Genomic DNA, 17,706 nt, shown 5'->3' on the forward strand with positions numbered 1-17,706 from the left:
ACGTTTCTGAAGTGCCATGTGGTTGTCAGTTTCACGTCCTCTGAGCACCGGCGGCCGGGTGAAGTCGTGAGAACTTAGCACCGTTAACCGGGAGATGGCTTGTGTCCCCGCACGCGATCATGACCATTAAGCTAGGCAAGGTTAACGTGTATCAACAGTGGCCCCCGGCCATAGGACCAGCTTTGGGCTACGAGATGGCTGCTATTGTCGTTGCCACTGCGGAAATCGACGATGGGTACACAGACGATGAACCCACCATCATCAGTGCCTGAATTACACCCAGCACTGCCCATGTTGAAGGTTCATGAAGAAGGGTCACGCGGAGGTATAAAATTATTTGCGAAATCATTCCACATACGCTTAAAACAGCCGAACCTTGGTATGGTCGTCACACTGTACGCGCTTAATGGTCACAGATTCAATTCCTGGCTGTACCACCTCTTTTTCTTATGGCGTTACCAACAAAAAACAACTGTCACGTCTTCATCACACGTGAAAAATATCCAGATGGTCTGCAATTATCCCTGCTCCTCTAATACAGCACTCTTAATAGTGTAGCCCCACTTCGAACTACACTCGTTCGTCTTTTTTTTTTGTATAGTTACAGTAACTGAAACTTAATTATCCCTGTGAGGTATTGCCTTGTGGGTGTTCGGGACGCACGACGTCTTCCTTCAGCTTACACCTGCTCCTAAGTACCTGTGAGCGTTCTTTTTTGCGAAGACAGGCGTTCTTGGCCATTCTGGCATTTGCGGGTTTTTTTTTTTTTTTTTTTCTCGTCGTACCCCCGCTTCTCGCTTTCCCTCCCAAAGGCAAACAGCGTAAAAAAAAAAAAAAAGGCGCTCCGCCATCGACGGCAGTAGGCGCAAGCCATCACGGCAGAATGAAATATTGCCCAGCCATCGGTTCCGACGCTCCCGTGACAAGGCAGAGCGATGTCCCAATTTCTCGCTCTGCCAGCGCCGTTGTCTACCATTCTTCCCTGCAAGCTTGCGTTTTGCAAAGCAGTCCTGTTTCGTGGGAAGGCGACCTGCAGGGAGGAAGGCCCCGCTGGACTGCTGCGTACTGCACTTGTCCGGGGGATTGTTGCTCTAGCCCCGTATACGGCAGCCATGCCCGAAGGCAAGGGTAATATTGTTAGCGCCGTGTATCGGCCTGGAGAGGCCTTGTCCACCATAATTCGGGAAGACGCGCCCCGAGAACGCCGTTTCCGGTGGTGTCATCTAATTGGATTGGCTGCTACTCCTTCCCTCTCCTTTTGTATTTCTCCACGTCGCTTGGGGCGCCTGGCGACCAAATTGACAGCAGTGTTGTCTGGAGTGCGATTGACGAAATGAGTTCTTCGGTAATTGTGTGCTGCTCGGGAGCTTATGAAGTTTACGTCATGGTGAACTTAAACTTGCGTGCAGGCAAGGAGGCCGTCACTTCTCTTTCTTTGTATTGCTGGCTTATCGGCTTCTCGTGGGAACCTTATCGTCAATAAAGCTCTGGCACCTAACAGAAAATGCACGCGAATGGCGCCATGTCCTCTCTGCTTTGCTTTGATGATAGTTATTGTTTGTGAAGTCCTTTAAGTGCCTCTTCTGAGAAAAGATGCTAGACTGAAACATGGTTATAAAACAAAACAAGTAGCTTTTAGACTCCACCTGGAAATATCAGTTAGTGACATGGGCATCAACCTACCGGCACTCGTAATCAAGCTAACCTATTTTTAGCGGGCATTCTGCGCGTAAGGTGACATCGCTGTCCAATATGACTCCGACACGTACGTGCGGACCCTCCGGGGTGCGGCTCTACAACCCGATACTACCTTGTGTCAACTCGTGTCGTAATAACCGCATACGGAGGTAAACTAATGACATCGTAGATTAATGACAGATAGACAGCACAAAGAGCATCAGTGTTTTGATAGGCACAGTCATGGACTCCACCCGCTCCAGTTTTAAAAAAAAACGACGACTTAACGTGGGTCGTTCTTTCTACCCACGGTTCCAGGGGCATTCGATGGATGCTGCAAAAACTGAGATATTTTCCGACAATCAGGTCGTGTCAACTTAAGGAGGGAAACAAGTTAAAGCTTGAGATATTCGCTATACTTCTGTTGAAGGCCGCGGCGGCAATTACCTTGGATCTGGTGGTAATAAAGCAGGTTCTGAGTTGTCTTGTTGTTCTTGTTCAGCGTGACCGGTTGACGGTAACAAAATTGAGGCAGGCGGGTATAACTGTTGCGTCCCGATAGACGCACGATAAGTCGGCCGCAGAATGAAGCACCTATTTATAGGTGAAGCAGCCTATAACCGATATCCGACATTTGATAAACGACATTTCGCCTAGAAATGATACACATTGGCGAAAAAACAACGATGGCAGGCGCGTAATTTTTCTGATAATAAAAAAAAAAGGTTTCTTGTTAGGTGACGTTAAAATATTGCATGTTTGTAGTTCATTTATAATGCAATATGAATAAACTGAAAAGTAATCCTTATAATACAGTTGGCGTTAGTTTTAAGTTTCTCGTTGTGGGAAAGGAAAAAAGGCCCACATAACAAAGGATGTTCGAAAGTAAATATGGTTGTGGGAAAAGCGTGAAAAACAAAACGAAGGCGTTTCGCGGTGCCGTTTATTTCCCGTTAGGGCAAACGACTCCCACGGGAGACTTTAATAGCGCCATAGCTCACGCTAGCAGCCGTGCGAGACGTTTCTGGGAAGTCCGTCTCTGTCCGCAGGACCGAGGGTAGCGCAAAAGGACGGCGGGATAATTCAGAACACTCAGGTACGGGCGTAACGTACCGCCTGACGGTATTGTTGTACTTTTGTATTTCTGTATGATTTCTGAATAAGGCCAGGTTTAAAACAGTTACCTGCCGCTTGTATGCGTCTGTGTTTGGTAGAGAGAATGGGGATGATGATGAATATTATGACTGTTGAAAACCTGAAGACCAAGGGCCGGGACGTGCAGAGGAGACCATGAATTCTATTTACATGATGATGATGTTTATGTCAGCATGCGCGGGAATCGGGGGATCTTCTTTCACAACAATGATGAAGCTGAAGGGGAGGAGGAGGAGGAGGAGGAGGAGGAGGAGGGCCAGCGGCAGCAGCAGCAGCTCACTGCATAAACCTATAGATAAAAGCTAGCTGTGTGTCGGTTCGGACGCAAACATACGGAAGCTGAAGCCCTTTCTAGATGGCCCGTGGAGTCAGAAAATGACTGCATCTCCTCAATGGACTGCGTCGTGGCGTCACTTGAAATACACGACAGGTAAGGAAGAGGTTATTTTTTGTGTGAAAATAACAATTGTAAAGAAAGAAAATGCAGAAAAATTTGCACCCCTACTCCAATGCTCTACAAATAGAGCTATACAAGGGCGGATGTGCTCCCCTCAATTTCCTGGCGCCTTCACGTGTACATGAATATAACCAGCACCACTCTGACGAACCGAAGCGACAGGGATCGTTGCTGTTGATAAAGAATGTTGGAGCGGAAGAGGGAGTTGTGGGCGGCCTTCCGGGACCAGAAAATATCCAGCCATGGCAGCCCCTCTTGCGCGAATCACGTGGTGAAAGGAAGCTACTTTTTTAACCGCCCACCATTACTCGGGCGTCTACGCGACCTGTCAAGAGCAGTCCACTCGCCGTGGACCCTCGTGTGCTACTTGTGGCACCAAGGCTGCAGGAACCGATTCCCTTTCTATGCACGTAGCTTATTATTAAGAATGAGGGGTTAGGTTAACTATTTAAATGGGCTCCAAACCTTACAGAGCGCATATTGTTCTCTGTTTTCTTCCATTCCTAAAATTTCAAAAGTCTCACTTTCACACACAAAAAAAGACGAACTAATTTCCCTCAGGCCGTCTCGGCTTTATTGACTGCTGGCTGCAAGGCTGATGACTTTTTGGCTGTGGCTTCCTTGGTGTTCTTGAGACGAAGAAAGAAGAAGGCTTCACTGTGCAGTTCGTGTTTTTGTAAACCTGTTTGTGGGTAAACCTGTTTCCGTGCTTTTCCGTCCACATGAAAAAAAAAACAAAAAACAATTGTTTAGAGCTTGTTTTTACCAAACGTATATATATTTGTTATAATGTATGGGAAGTCGTACAATTACAGAGTTTTAGCTCCGCTCCGATAACAAGCGGGAACGCCATTGCGCATGCGTGGCTCGCTAGGGCGCTAGCGGCAATACCGGTGCGGGGCCCCGCTCCGCTAGCCGGGGCCTCTTCGCGGACCGTCGCGGCACTTTGCACTACCGCGCGGAATTCCAACATGGCTGCCCCCGCAAGGCGAGCGCGCTACGGTGAACTCCGTTTCGTCAGTTGAAACACGAGCGACGAAATTGCGAAAGCGCTTCCGAACAGGCAAGGGTGCCACACATCTTCACGACGTTTAGAACGCAAGCGAAAAACGTCAACCGAAGCGCGAGCGTACTTTTATGTAGCGACGAGAAATACAGCCTTGTCTTGGCTACTCCAACGTTGAACGGCTTTTTGAAAATTATATAGGACCACTATACCGTGTCAGCGACTACATTGTGTTAAAAAGGAGAAATAAGGCACAAAACGCTGTATTTTACTTTATTTAAGTTACCAAAATACTAATTTTTATCTTTACTTTGGGGTGACGGTTTGTTTTACACATGCACCAGGACACGACTATTCCCCGTCGAGGGAGATACGGTTATCGCTTAGCTGAAAGCCTTTCTGCCGCTGACGCTGCGGTTGTGCTGAGCGGGCCGCCGATACCGACGTGGACCGTCTAAAGCGGTCAGCTAAAACTCTCTATTGTTACGTCTGGTCGGTTCAACACATCTAAAATCGACCTATATTCTCATTACAACCGCTAGCTCATATCGTTCTCTACCATAGTTTAATATGTTATTTCACTATAACCTAGGAAAGTTTTTTTTTTTTTTTACGAATTATTGAACTGTTACTTTTTATGTCGTCTTATTGACCCTAATCCGATGCTCACCAATAACAGTTCTGTACTACAAGCTTCTCTCACTAAAGTGAGGAATGATGGAGGCGAAAAGCAAAAACGGCCGTGTGTTCGAGATTTCGGCGCACGTTAAAGATCCCCAGGTCGTCAAAATTAATCCGGAGCCCTCCACTACGGCGCGTCTCATCGCCTGCGTTGCGTCGGCGCGTTAAACCCCACTATCAATCAATCAAAGTGAGGAAACCATTCGCTACGTCAAATTTGAGAACAGTTTATCTCTAGCTGTAAAATAATTGTAATTCATAACACGCTCTAAAATATGTTTAGGGAGTTCCTTTTTTTTGTGGTTACCTTACTGTTTTTGTTTGAAATTCTCCTCTCCCCATTAGTTCCTTTTTCTTGTACTCCTTCATATCATTTTCTGATTGATTGTATGCGTTTGTATGTACATTCAGTTTCCTGTATGTGTGTATACATGTGATATGCTAACTTCTCTTGTTTCTTGTTTATATATATATATATATGTTACTGTGACCAGAATCTGGTGGATTTACGTCTTTAAAACCTATTCGCTGCCTCGGCGCAATTTGTTGCGTGTTCCAAGTTAAACATCTCGTTACAGCCTACTGCCTCTTGGTCCCTCGTCTAGGATGAGTGGCCGCTTGGGTGAGGCGGTGGTCCCTCGACGGTGTACCGATGCGTTTGCATTGTCCTCCAATAGGAATTACGACCCCAGAAGCCCATGCACCCTCCTTCCATTGCGCGCGTGCAGTCTTTGCTACACGTTATATACCCTAAACAAAGGGATAAACATAAACTAACAGGATAGCACGTATTCGGGCTGCAGGAATCCCGCATGAACAAAAAGTGCCGACATCGATAGGGACAAGGCGTGCAAGAACGACGCTTGGCGTTGGCGGGAGTGTTCAGGGGAAAATCTAAGAGCAGGGATATCTGCTTCGGGACCCGAAGAGCAATGGCGACGCTTGGAAGTGACACGATGGATGAAGCAGGGATTGGAAATAAGCGTATGAAGGCAGCAACAATTCCTTGCATCGATATTGAGAGCTCTCTTCTGTTCCCAAAAAACTGCATTCAGGCAGACCTTCTTGAGCACGTACACCCAAGAGTGCGCGAGTTTTTGTAAGCCCCTGGACTCGTTCAAGATGCCAGTTTCGCATGTAAAGTGCGGCTTACATACTAATGTGTGTACGACAACCAACTGAATTATTTCCTCTCGTTTTCCCGCCATCCTTCGTTGAGACCGTTCCACAGGAACAAGAACAAGAAAAAGGCCGTGTAAGCAGTAAGGAGGCCTCCCTGCGTTGAAGATGCCCGTTCTTTTCCCTGCTACCCCACCGCTGGACGCTTGCTACTAATGACTTTTCTCCCAAACGCTGCCTAATTCCCTACCAGCGCATTGTCCTGCACATAATCGATTCCGGCCAGCGCAGTTCTGGGCGCGTTGCAATGATGGCCGAGAGAGTGCCCAAGTAGGACGGGCCAGCGCATACGGTTAGACGCATCGCGCACCACAGATGCTCCAGCGGAAGTTCCTGAATCGCAAAGGAGCGTCCGTTAAAGAGTTTGTGCGGGCTACCTGCCTCGGGCAGTTAGGCGCGCATGTTTAATTACCCTGGCGCGTGGGATTAAGTGCTCTCAACAGGACGAGCGAGGCGTGTAAGGGCGCCGCGGAAGGATATTGCGCTGCAGCTCGCCGGAAACTAAACGGCGATTGCTCTTCGGGAGGAGGAAAGCAATTAAAAGCGGCTGGACGATGAGTTCACAACAGTTCCAGCCCCCGCTTCATTATGCCGTCTATAAGGACATGTGCGCCATTGACCACTCGTTCGAACACTTTCCAGTAATATAAAGAACCACTGATACACGGCACACATAAAAACTTGGGATCTAACTCTCCATTGCGAAATTGTCATGTATTGTCATGTAGTGCGCAGCATTCATAGTGGGAATGTCTTCGTCGCACTTTCTTTTCGGGCGAACGGACAGTATTGACCTGATTTGTGTGACTTAAACCAGCCGAACGCAGTTGTTGGCGCTTTGGCTTTAGACTTTGCTTTTAAAAGCAGAGTTGTTTAGGCCGACCACAAAGTCATCCGGCGCACCACAGAACCCCGAGGCATCAAAAAAAGGATGTGGTTAGGGAGGTCCCGGGAATCGAACCCGGGACCTTTGCGCCATGAAACTGACATACATACATACATACATACATACATACATACATACATACATACATACATACATACATACATACATACATACATACATTCGAGGGAATTTCCTTTGTTCTCGGACAAAAAATGCGCTTTTAATTCAACTTTCCCTCACTACCTCTTTTCCAGTAAAAGCGTTTACGCCTGAACTCCGCATCTCAACCGCCTTAATGATCTGAAGTCATTCTTCGTTGTACAAACCTCGTGATGCGTTTTAAATTGCCATAAAGCTACCAGCAGCGAGACTGGCCATTAAGGCGGCCGTTATTTTTTACTTTTCGCGATGTGTCCCTGACATTTCTTTTGCGGCCGGAACTTACCGAGTAAAAAAAGACAAAAGTCTTCTTTCCATTACGTATTATCTACGTTTCCACACTGCTGCAGTGATCCATATTTAATTTCAGCAATGCTCCTTGAAAGACTTACATTTTCGGTATACAAACCAGGGCGTCGTATTCTGCTTGCTCATTGACTATGTGAACGGGCTCTAATGCATGAGCATTAACTTTATTATTCTCAAAAGCTGAAGACGGAAAAGGCATTTTGGGGTTCTTTTAAGGCTCGAAAAAGAAACAAAGATAAAGCTTACCTTTGCATTATTTTACCGAAAAGAATTTTTCAATTCAAGCGCAGTTTTTGCAAAGAATGCATGGCTACCGGCACGGTTCTCACCGGTAGGGCTTATTTTCTTTTTTTTAGAAGCGAAGTATAATGACGCCCTTCAGCATGACCTTCGGTGCACTTCAACGAGCTTAGCTGGCCTAAATTAATCCGCAGCCCTCCATTAGAGCGCGGTGCTCTTTGTAAAGTACGGCCTGAATCGCTGCTTAAAATTTATGCGCGTTGCGCGAAGTGCGTCTGCTGGACTACACGGTAAAAGTCTCTGGAAATGGAAATAGCGTCTCTGGAAATGATCATAGAAGGACGAATGCATAGCTGCATTGATTCTCAAACTGAACAGAAGTTAGCACGGAACTTACGCAACACGAGTGGAAATAGACAGAACTGGCGCTCACGTCCATTTTTTGATCTTGTGTGCTTCTCTCCAATGTTATATTTACTTGTTTAGTGTAAACCAAGTAGCCCAGAAGCAATCATTATTAAATACACTTAGAGCAACTCACGGCTGAGTAAATAAACGAGGCCATGCGGGTCACTAAAGAGGGAACTTTATGGCAAGTAGCACTTCTTCGGTTGTGCGAAGCTTCGTATAGCGTCAAACTTCAGAAACGTCGACGCATGAGCAAGCATTTCCTGTCGCATGAGTGAATTGAGTTTTGTGAGAGTTATGTACTCAAGGGAGCCCCATACAGCGCACTAAACCGGAACCCTTTCGGTAGCTACCCATTTGGGAGAGTGTTCGCATCTGTCTCGACTATGTAGTCTATGTAGACCAGCCTCTAAAACACCCTGAAATCTCAAGAGTGTATTTACTGTGGACCTGGTAGACCGCTAATTTTCCTTCACAGCACTGAAGTACCTGCTCAATTCCTTCTTCATAAAGCTTGCAATCAGAGCCCAGCAAAAAAGAGGAATCGAAACTAGCTCTGCCGTTCCCGTTACTTCGCTGCTTCGTAGCGATCTCTACAAGCGAGGTGCCCATTATTCTGATGCATTTTAGGCGAACTAGTGCTTGTCCTAACCGCCTCAAGTTAGTGAAAACGTGCTAACCGAAAAAAAAAAAACACTACATTGATCTCCCTTCAAATCAATGTACCGCGAAGCCTCAGGCATTCAAGGCCTTGGGCGCTGCTTCCAACTACTTCTATTTTAGCGGCCATACTCCGCTGCCCTTTCCGAAAGAAAGTGGGCATCTAATATTAACATTGTATCCGCTTTTTAACATTTCACACTACGAGCATTTGAAAATTTTGACGAGATCTCTCCGAGGTATGCTCAGGAAATGCGAAGCATAAATTACTCAATCGCGCAAAGAGACTTGCTTTGTGGGATCGTTAGTATCGTTCGGTACAAAGTGTGATTAGTGTGTGAGATTTCAACACAATCAGTTTTTATTTTTACGAACTTCAGCTCACCCGAAGGCAACCATGGATCAAAGGAATGAGGGAGGATGCACGGGCAAGTCGAATACAGTCAAACGGGGAAACGGCTGCGCAAACAAGTGAACGGTGTGACGTAGTCACTAACAGCAGCGGATGGGCCACGTTGCGTCGGCAATGTTATTAGCGCAGCATTTTATCCCCTTTTTTTATTAAATCGGTGCGATTTAATCCACTAGAGCGTTGTTATTGAAGCCAGTCGAAACGACAGCGCAAAACAACTTCTTCATCTCTCTTTTTTTTTCTTGCTTAAAAATTACCTTTTCTTACCTGTTTTTCTTTCAGTAAAGCCAACCTAACGTGTATTTTTAATAAAAAGAATGCGTGCGAGAAATTTCTTTTTATGTGGCTTAATAAAAAAATCGTTGTCTGTATAGCGACATCATCTGCATTAATTCTCATGTTGAACTTCAACGAACACATTTAATTATTCGTTTCGAAGACGCAGCATTAGCATCAGCCTTCAGTAAATGTGGCATCATTCGTCCTGATTACACGTCTCAAGGGCCACCCCAGCTAGAGACAAGATTTCTGTCATCGCGGGTGTGAAATTTTAAGCACACAGCCGTAATTTCTTGGATTCTCAATAGCCGTCAAAAGCACCTTCTGTGCTATTCGGACCCCTACCGCCATCTCATGTATCCTTGCCTAATAAATACGAAATCGCTTCACTGCAACGCTTCTGTCGTGCAGAGAAACAATCTTCCGGCTTTACTACAGTATTTTTTTTTAGAAAATTTGAGTACAGGTTCTTTTCTTTTTTTATTTTTTTCCTGTTCTCTTTTCCATTCATTATTGCATTAGTTTTGAATCATTCCGCCATGAATTACCCAATTTTTGGTTTTATGTTAGTAGCAAGAAATATTTTATCGTACCTCTAGTTTTTTTTAACGCCATATTAAAACATCGCGCTCGCGCAACTCTGTTAAGTCCTGCGTTTTCACTCATTTATGGTGTATGAATTTTCTTGCTTAAACGAAAATGTCTTCGCAGGGCAGAGCAACGGCTTCGAACTGCTTGTACGAGGCGGTAGCGCCATCCAACGGAGATTGTCCGAAGCAGATTTTCTCGTTGTGAGCCGTAACGCCAGAGGTCTCCGCTTAAAGCGACTTGTTCTCCTTTTTGTATAATGTTTTCTACACGTTTGCGAACATTCCAAGCTTCGAATATTTCGTCAATAGTGTTTTCTATTCGATTCGATTCGCAGCGCAGTTTTACCTGTCGAGGCATCGGACGCGTCGTTGGAATAATCAAAATTTACAAATAATACAGCGCCTAAAGTTGGCTGTACCGCATGACACTGAGGCTTGCAAGCTTTACCGCGTCTACCACGTGCAAAACAGGTGTATGCTAACTCTGGTGTACCTGTGCCGAATTAATAAGCCGAAAAGAAGTTTCCTGCCAGTATAACGTCATTAGTGAGGAACGAAAAGCAATTACTCGTTGACAATGTTTGCAGTAAGGTCATACAAGCCACCTGCATGCCTAGCAAAGGGCATGACTGAAGAGATTGCAGTCGTACTTCTTGCATTCACAGCATGTTAAGAAACCTGCGTTTTTCAATGACAATCTATGCCAATTTCTTGTACCACTAGTTTGCGATCTTGTCGCAATATTTTATTTTTAATTTGTGGTAAAATTTTCTTTTGACGCACTACTACTTGAACACTCCCGTGTTGGGTCATGATTGCTCAGTTATCTTTCTTGTAACTATGGTTAAGAATCTTCTTGCACACTAAAGCAAACATACTTGCATTCGAGAATATTTGATTTGATTCCCAGTCAGTTTTTCCTGTAAGTATTTAAAAATATTATATTCGTGTGCAGTCGGTTTTTTCTATTCGAATTCGATTCGCAATCTTCGATTTGACATTATCACACGTCTACTATTCTCCATACTAGACCATACGGCAAGTAAACACGTCATTGCTTCAGTTAGTGTCCTAAATATTTAAAATCATGTCTGTCTTTAAGCGTCAGTAAGATATTTGTTCGGATTATTTTTTTATAGTCCAACCAATGCCCTACCGGCAGTTTTACGTGTAAATATGCTATAAGGTTATAGTGATTGGCTACGGCAGGATTTTGCCTAGGCGGTAAACCGTTCCGGGAATTGAAGAAAACAAAACCGAAGGGACAACAAATAAATGTTCTATCTAAGAATTCAGGAAAAGGGGAAAAAAATCAGGAACGTACATTGATGCAGTTCAAGGCGTTTAAACGTGGAACATAAATTAAAATCGCTTTGCATGCAGCTTTAACAAAAAAAAATCACGCCATATCCACGGAATGAATGATGATAAGTGGGGCGAAGCTCGAGAGGGGGAGATCATCGGTAACCGTAACTCTCCCGTGAAAGTTCGCCCATTACATCATAAGAAAGACGTAAGACTGTGTGCGTACATTGTACAAATCAACTTTTATTTTCGAAGTCAATGCTCCGAGGCTCAGACCTGGTGAAAGACCCCGCGCCATCGAGGACTACCCCGCACCTCCACCACAATTTGTCACGTAGGATGGGACACAACGGTAAAGAAAGAACTTTTATTTAGGGCGAACTGGTGGTGCCCGAACAAGACGAGAGGAAACGAGCAAAGGTCCTTGCGTCTCGTTCGATCTCCGAGAACGACTGCCTGCGTTCGTGGCGTGATCTCTTGCGTGAACTGGTCTGTCAACTCAAGATGTACTTTTACAATTATCAGAGCAAATCATCAAACCCCCCAGTGGCCTAGACACGGCGGCCATACTGGCCCTGGACCTGACCAAAGCTTTTGACAACGTTGCGCACGAGGCCATAATGTCGGGTCTAGGATCGGTTAATCCGGGCGAAAGAATTTACAATTACATTAAGGACTTCTTGTCGAACCGGACAGCCGCCATACATCTAGACAGCCTCGTCTCTAACACTATCCCGCTAGGCAGTCGAGGCACGCCACAAGGAGCCGTCCTGTCACCATTACTTTTCAATCTAGCAATAATAAATATTCCCCTAAAGCTAGCACAGATTCCCCACCTCTACCATAGCCTCTACGCAGACGACATCACCCTCTGGATGAACCGGGGGAGTGATGGCCACATCGAAGAAACGCTTCAAAGAGGCGTAGAAGTGGTGGTGGAGGAGGCGAGGAAAGCGGGCTTGACCTGCTCCCCGGTCAAGTCTGAGCTACTATGTATTCCCCCGAGCCACAAAAAACAAGTCAGACCCAACATCAAAGTTCACATCGAAGGGAGAGAGATTCCAGAAGTCACTTCCCTCAAAGTCCTTGGGCTTCAGATACAATCATCCAGACTGAATAACAACTTTCTCAAGACGATAGAACGGCATGTACACCAAACTACTAGTCTCCTGAAGAGAGTCACCAATAAGCACTCGGGCCTCACCGAGCAGGACAGGGTCCGCCTCCTCCAAGCCTTCATCGTAAGCCGAATAGTTTATTCCATTCCATACCTTAAGCTTACAACGGTAGAAACGGACAAAATAGACGTCCTCATTAGACGCGCCTACAAGGCGGCGCTACGCCTCCCCCCCGGCACGTCAACTGCCAGACTGGAAGGGTTAGGCCTTCACAGTAAGGCCAGCGAACTTGTCGAGGCGCACCTGATGGGACAATACGAACGCCTCGCTCGCAGTCCCACAGGAAGACACATCCTCCAAAACCTAGGAATAGGATACCACACCCTATATCAGGAGAGAGAGAGAGAGAGAGATAAAACTTTATTTGTCATCTTTGCTGAGCGTAACCACCCGAGAGGGAGGTTCCGGGTGGGCGCTTCGTCAGACGGCGGCCAGGAGCCCATGGACCCTGGCGGCGTCTTCCGCCAGCTGGATGACCGCAGCTTGTACTTCGGGAATGCAGCTGAGCAGCGCGGCCTCCCACTGCTCGGAATTACTGATGAGGAATCCGGGGTTGGCGGACTGGGGTTTGAGATGGCAGGCCCAAACCATGTGGGTCAGTGAAGCAGCTGGCAGTCCACACCATTTGCATGTGCCCTGGTACCTTTCTGGGTACTGTCGATGGCATAGGGCGGGGTGGGGGAAAGTGAATGTCTGCAGCCTACGCCACGCTACTGATTGTCCTCTTGTGAGGGATCTGTGAGCTGCCGGAAGTTTCAGGCGACTCAGCCTATAGTGCTGGGTAATTTCCTGATATGTCCAGAGCCGATCCCTCCCCCACGTGTCAGACGGCGAGGATTCTGCAACCAGGCTGACTCCGAGTCCGAAGAGGTGCCCTATATCAGGATGCAACAAATATTCCCCATAATATTCACGCTAACATCATAGCCAAACCACTTCCCCGCAACATGAATCCCACGTACCACACTGATCGGAGGGAACAACGAGCCCGCGCCCTGCACAAGAAATACAAAAACGACCCGTTAGTAGTGTACGTAGATGCAGCGGAATACAGGCACCATGAGGCTTTCACCGCAATCGCTGTTTGCAATTACCCCCAAACCAGCATCATTGATTCCATTACAGTCCGGACGCCCATCCCAGAACCGGCGGAAGAGGCGGCGATAGCGCTGGCCCTTTCACTCAACCCTACCCCCGCAACAATCATTACGGATTCTAAAACCGCTCTCCAAAATTTTGCCGCTGGACGCATATCCCCAACGGCGCTCAAAATTTTGCTCAGGAACCCCCCGCAATCCCCAGTACGACTGATCTGGACCCCCGCGCATTCTGGGCTCGAGGGAAACGAGGTGGCCCATGACCTAGCCCGAGGATTTACTATCCGGGCAGGGCCGAACCCGTATCCTTACCACGGAGCCCGGTCCGCGCGGGACCGTCTGATCGGTTTTCACGATATTACCACCTACTACCTCCTCTCCCGCCGGATCTATCCTCGGGCGGACAAATCCCTGACATTAGAACAAAGCCACGTCTGGCGCCAACTCCAGACGGGAGTCTTCCCCAATCCGGCCGTTATGACGCATATCCACCCCAGCCTTTACCCAACCTCGGCGTGCCCCTTATGTGGCGCTCATGCCAACCTGGCCCACATCATCTGGGCATGCCCCCAGGACCCTTTCCCCGAAATCCCTTCTGAGGAGAGGTGGGAGGCCTCGCTTCGCAGCCCCGACCCGGACCTACAGGTACGCCTGGTCAAGAGGGCGGAAGAGGTCGCCGAAAGGCATCGGCCTACGGTCACCACGAGCTCACCCACCTAACTCAAGGAGAAGACGTCCTGGTGGGGTGGACGTTCAGCCCTTACCCGTCGCCAACATAAGGACTTCAATTCTCTTTGGTCGCTTCCTCAGCCAATAAAGTGTTCTCTCTCTCTCTCTCTCTTGCGTGATCTCCCCCTCGCAGTGCACGTGCGCTCGCGCCTCCGTTGGCGAACACAGACAAGCTCGCGCTCCCGGTGCCGAGTTTGCGCTGCCGGTTTCAGCCGGTTCTTGCGCGTGCAACGCGGCCCACTTTGCGACATCTCCGAAAGCATGCGGCAGTCACGTACCACGATACACAAGGGATGGACAGACCCATGGCTTTAGGAGCTTCGCCCCTAAAACGATTGAAGTTCTTGTGCTTAATAGACACCAATGACGAAAAAAAAAAATCCTCCGTCGCATGCCCCCGCGCGAGGGACACGAGTAAATGCAGAGCATTGGCGGTGGTCACGTGGCGTAGGTTGTGGTAGTTGGCGGTGGTAGTTGTAGTTGTTGTCGTAGGGGTTGGGTAGTTGGGTTGCGAGACGAGAGAGAGAGAGAGAGAGAGAGAGAGAGAGAGAGACGCAAGTACGTAACGTGTTATTTACTGCCATCGTTTGCACCCCACCCTCTCTGCGGGGCAATCGGTTGGATCGAGACGGCGCGCTGCCGACGCCGAACGCAGGCGTCTGAAGTGCCGACGCCGAACTTCGTGCACGAGAAGCCGCGGCCAAACGTCAACGTCGGGCCGCGGATCCTTCGCTCGGGCAACAAGTATATTCGTAGCGCGCGCAGTAGAGGGAGAGGAGGTAGCACCTGCTGCTGCAACGCCTCTTTCAGCGCCGGAGCACGCGCATGCGCGCCCGCACCTGTTGTTGAGAGCGAGGTGGAGCGGGGGAGGGGCGCACGTGCTGGCTGGCTGCGGACGCCGACTTACGGACGCCTAACATCGTGAGTTAAAGAAATGCTCTGCATTTAAAAAATGGCTGACGATCACAATAATGCGAAAATTGCGCGCAGCGTGCACGGCAGTCTTCTTGGTCGCGGCGCATAGCTGCTGCGTCTCAGGGTGTGATCGCGAGATCAGCGATCGCTCTGCCGCTATCTCGCAGCGCATCGGTGCCGCCGAGCGCGTTGTTGTAAATCGTGTTGAACCTCCCGCGCGAATGTTCCGTGGTTCGGATGAGCCACGCAACGAGGAGGATGCGGAACGGCCGATGTGCGTGCATCACGCAGCGCGCGCTGGGCTTATGTGGCACGGCCTCGGCACGCTGCCCTCCCCTCACACTTTCGCCATTCTTTTGTCTCCGCTAGCTTTCCTGCGGGCTCTCATTCGGTGGCATCTTCGTTCTCTCGGTCATCTCGTAGCACGTGGCCGCCGGTCAGCGTCTCGGCCGCCTCGGCATACCGCCCTCCCCCTCACACTTTCGCCACACTTTTCTCCTCCGTTTTCCTTCTGTCTTCAGCGTTTTCTTCGTTCGCTCGCTTTCAAAGCCGGCGATGCCGTCAAGCCACAGTAGCGGGCGTTCAAGTGCTGAGCACTAAAAAGTTAGCGGTAAGGGGGGCGACGAGTGGGGGGAGAGGGGGTGGGGGGAGTTGTAAAAATGATCAACTGTCCCCTTTAATCCATCCGCGGAAGTCCATGCATGGCTCGTGCATTAAGATTTGCGTACACCGTTTTTCGAAAGCTGTGTAAAAACTGAACTAGAAACTGAGTCGAGCCACTCAATAGATCATGTCATTTTACACAGCCGCAGTTAGTGAAGCATTAGGTGCGTTCGCATAAGCAAGCCACTCGGTGTACCGCGGCCATCCAGGGTGCCACATGCCCACTCTTTAGGATCGGACATGTACCGTGGCAACTGATGTTAAAAAGGCGTAAAGAGTGCAGTTTTTCATTTCGGATTTCGGATTACGCACCGATTTTTATGCTAGAATTTTTAACCATCGCTAAATCAATACCTATGAAGAGAAGTGCCCGACTGACTAAATGAATGACTGACACACTGACTCACTCTCACTAACTCATCAACGCCGAACCAAAACTACTAGTCGTAAAGACTTGAAATTTCGATAGTATCTTTGTGTCATGACTCATGGCGTAGAGGCTCACTAAGGTGGGAGTTTTCAAAATTTTTCTCCTAACCGAAAAAAAATGAGGAAATTGCGTTTTTGTAAATTCGTGTTTATCTTGCTCACCCTTTCATATATCGAAGTTCTTTTTGCTTATATGTGCAGCCCTTAAGAATACCTAAAAATCAATTCTACGGTTTCACCTATAACCAACACTAAAGGACCGGCTCTGCTTTTCGGAACAAAATTGGCGCTGTTAAAGATTCTCCAATAAATGTTTCACTTATTGATTTATCCAATTGGTTATTGCTAATAAATGTTACTCATACAGGTTCCAAAAACCAATTTTAAGGATTTAGCCCTGCGACACTGCTAATAGGGCGAGACGGGTTTTCTTAAATTTGCATCCATGACGGGCCGAAACATTTGATGTGAACGCCAAGCCAAACTGCTGGTCGCAGAAACTTAAAATTTGAGAAACTCATTCCTATTATGGTGTAGGAGCTCAATACTGTTGAATTTTTCAAAAATTAGACCCCTGAGAGAGTGAGGAGCGCTTAAGGATTGTTCCACAATTTTTTTTATTGCAGGCCTGTTGAGATATTGAACAGGCTTTTGTTGATATAGGTAACCAATACAAATGTGTAAAAACGGTTTTACAAGATTTTTCCACAACAGCCACGAATTAGGGAGAATCGAGATTTTCGGTAAATTACCTGTTTTTACTATTCGTTTTTGCTTATACATGCTGTCCATAAGGTTGTCCAAAATCCAATTTGAGGATTGTGTCCCATGAAGCGTATAAACAAGCAAGAGGGATTTTTCAAGTTGAACACCTCGCGAAGTGGAATTAAGTTCAATTTTCCCACGTAGCAAAGCGGTCGCCATCTGCTGATAATTACTGCACCCATACGCCTCCCGCAGGAGCCCATATTATTTATTTGAGTACCTTTGTGTGATGGCGCAGAGACTCACTAAACCAGGATTTTTCCAACCTGTACTCCTAACAGAGGAAAAGAGAGAAATTGTGTTTTTGTAAATTCGTGATTATCTCGGTCACCCGTTCACTTATTGAAGTTCTTTTTGCTGATATGTATAACCCTTCAGTGAAACATTTATTGAATAATCTTTAAGAACACCCATTTTGTTCCGCAATGCAGAATCGCCTCAGTAGTATTGCTTAAGGTGAAATGGTAAAATTACTTTTTCGGTATTTTTAAGGGACTCACACATCAGCAAAAAAGACTGATATATGA

Source organism: Haemaphysalis longicornis, unplaced genomic scaffold, assembly GCF_048455015.1.
Source record: "Haemaphysalis longicornis isolate Haplotype H1 unplaced genomic scaffold, Haemaphysalis longicornis Haplotype H1 scaffold_4, whole genome shotgun sequence".
Classification (NCBI taxonomy): domain Eukaryota; kingdom Metazoa; phylum Arthropoda; class Arachnida; order Ixodida; family Ixodidae; genus Haemaphysalis; species Haemaphysalis longicornis.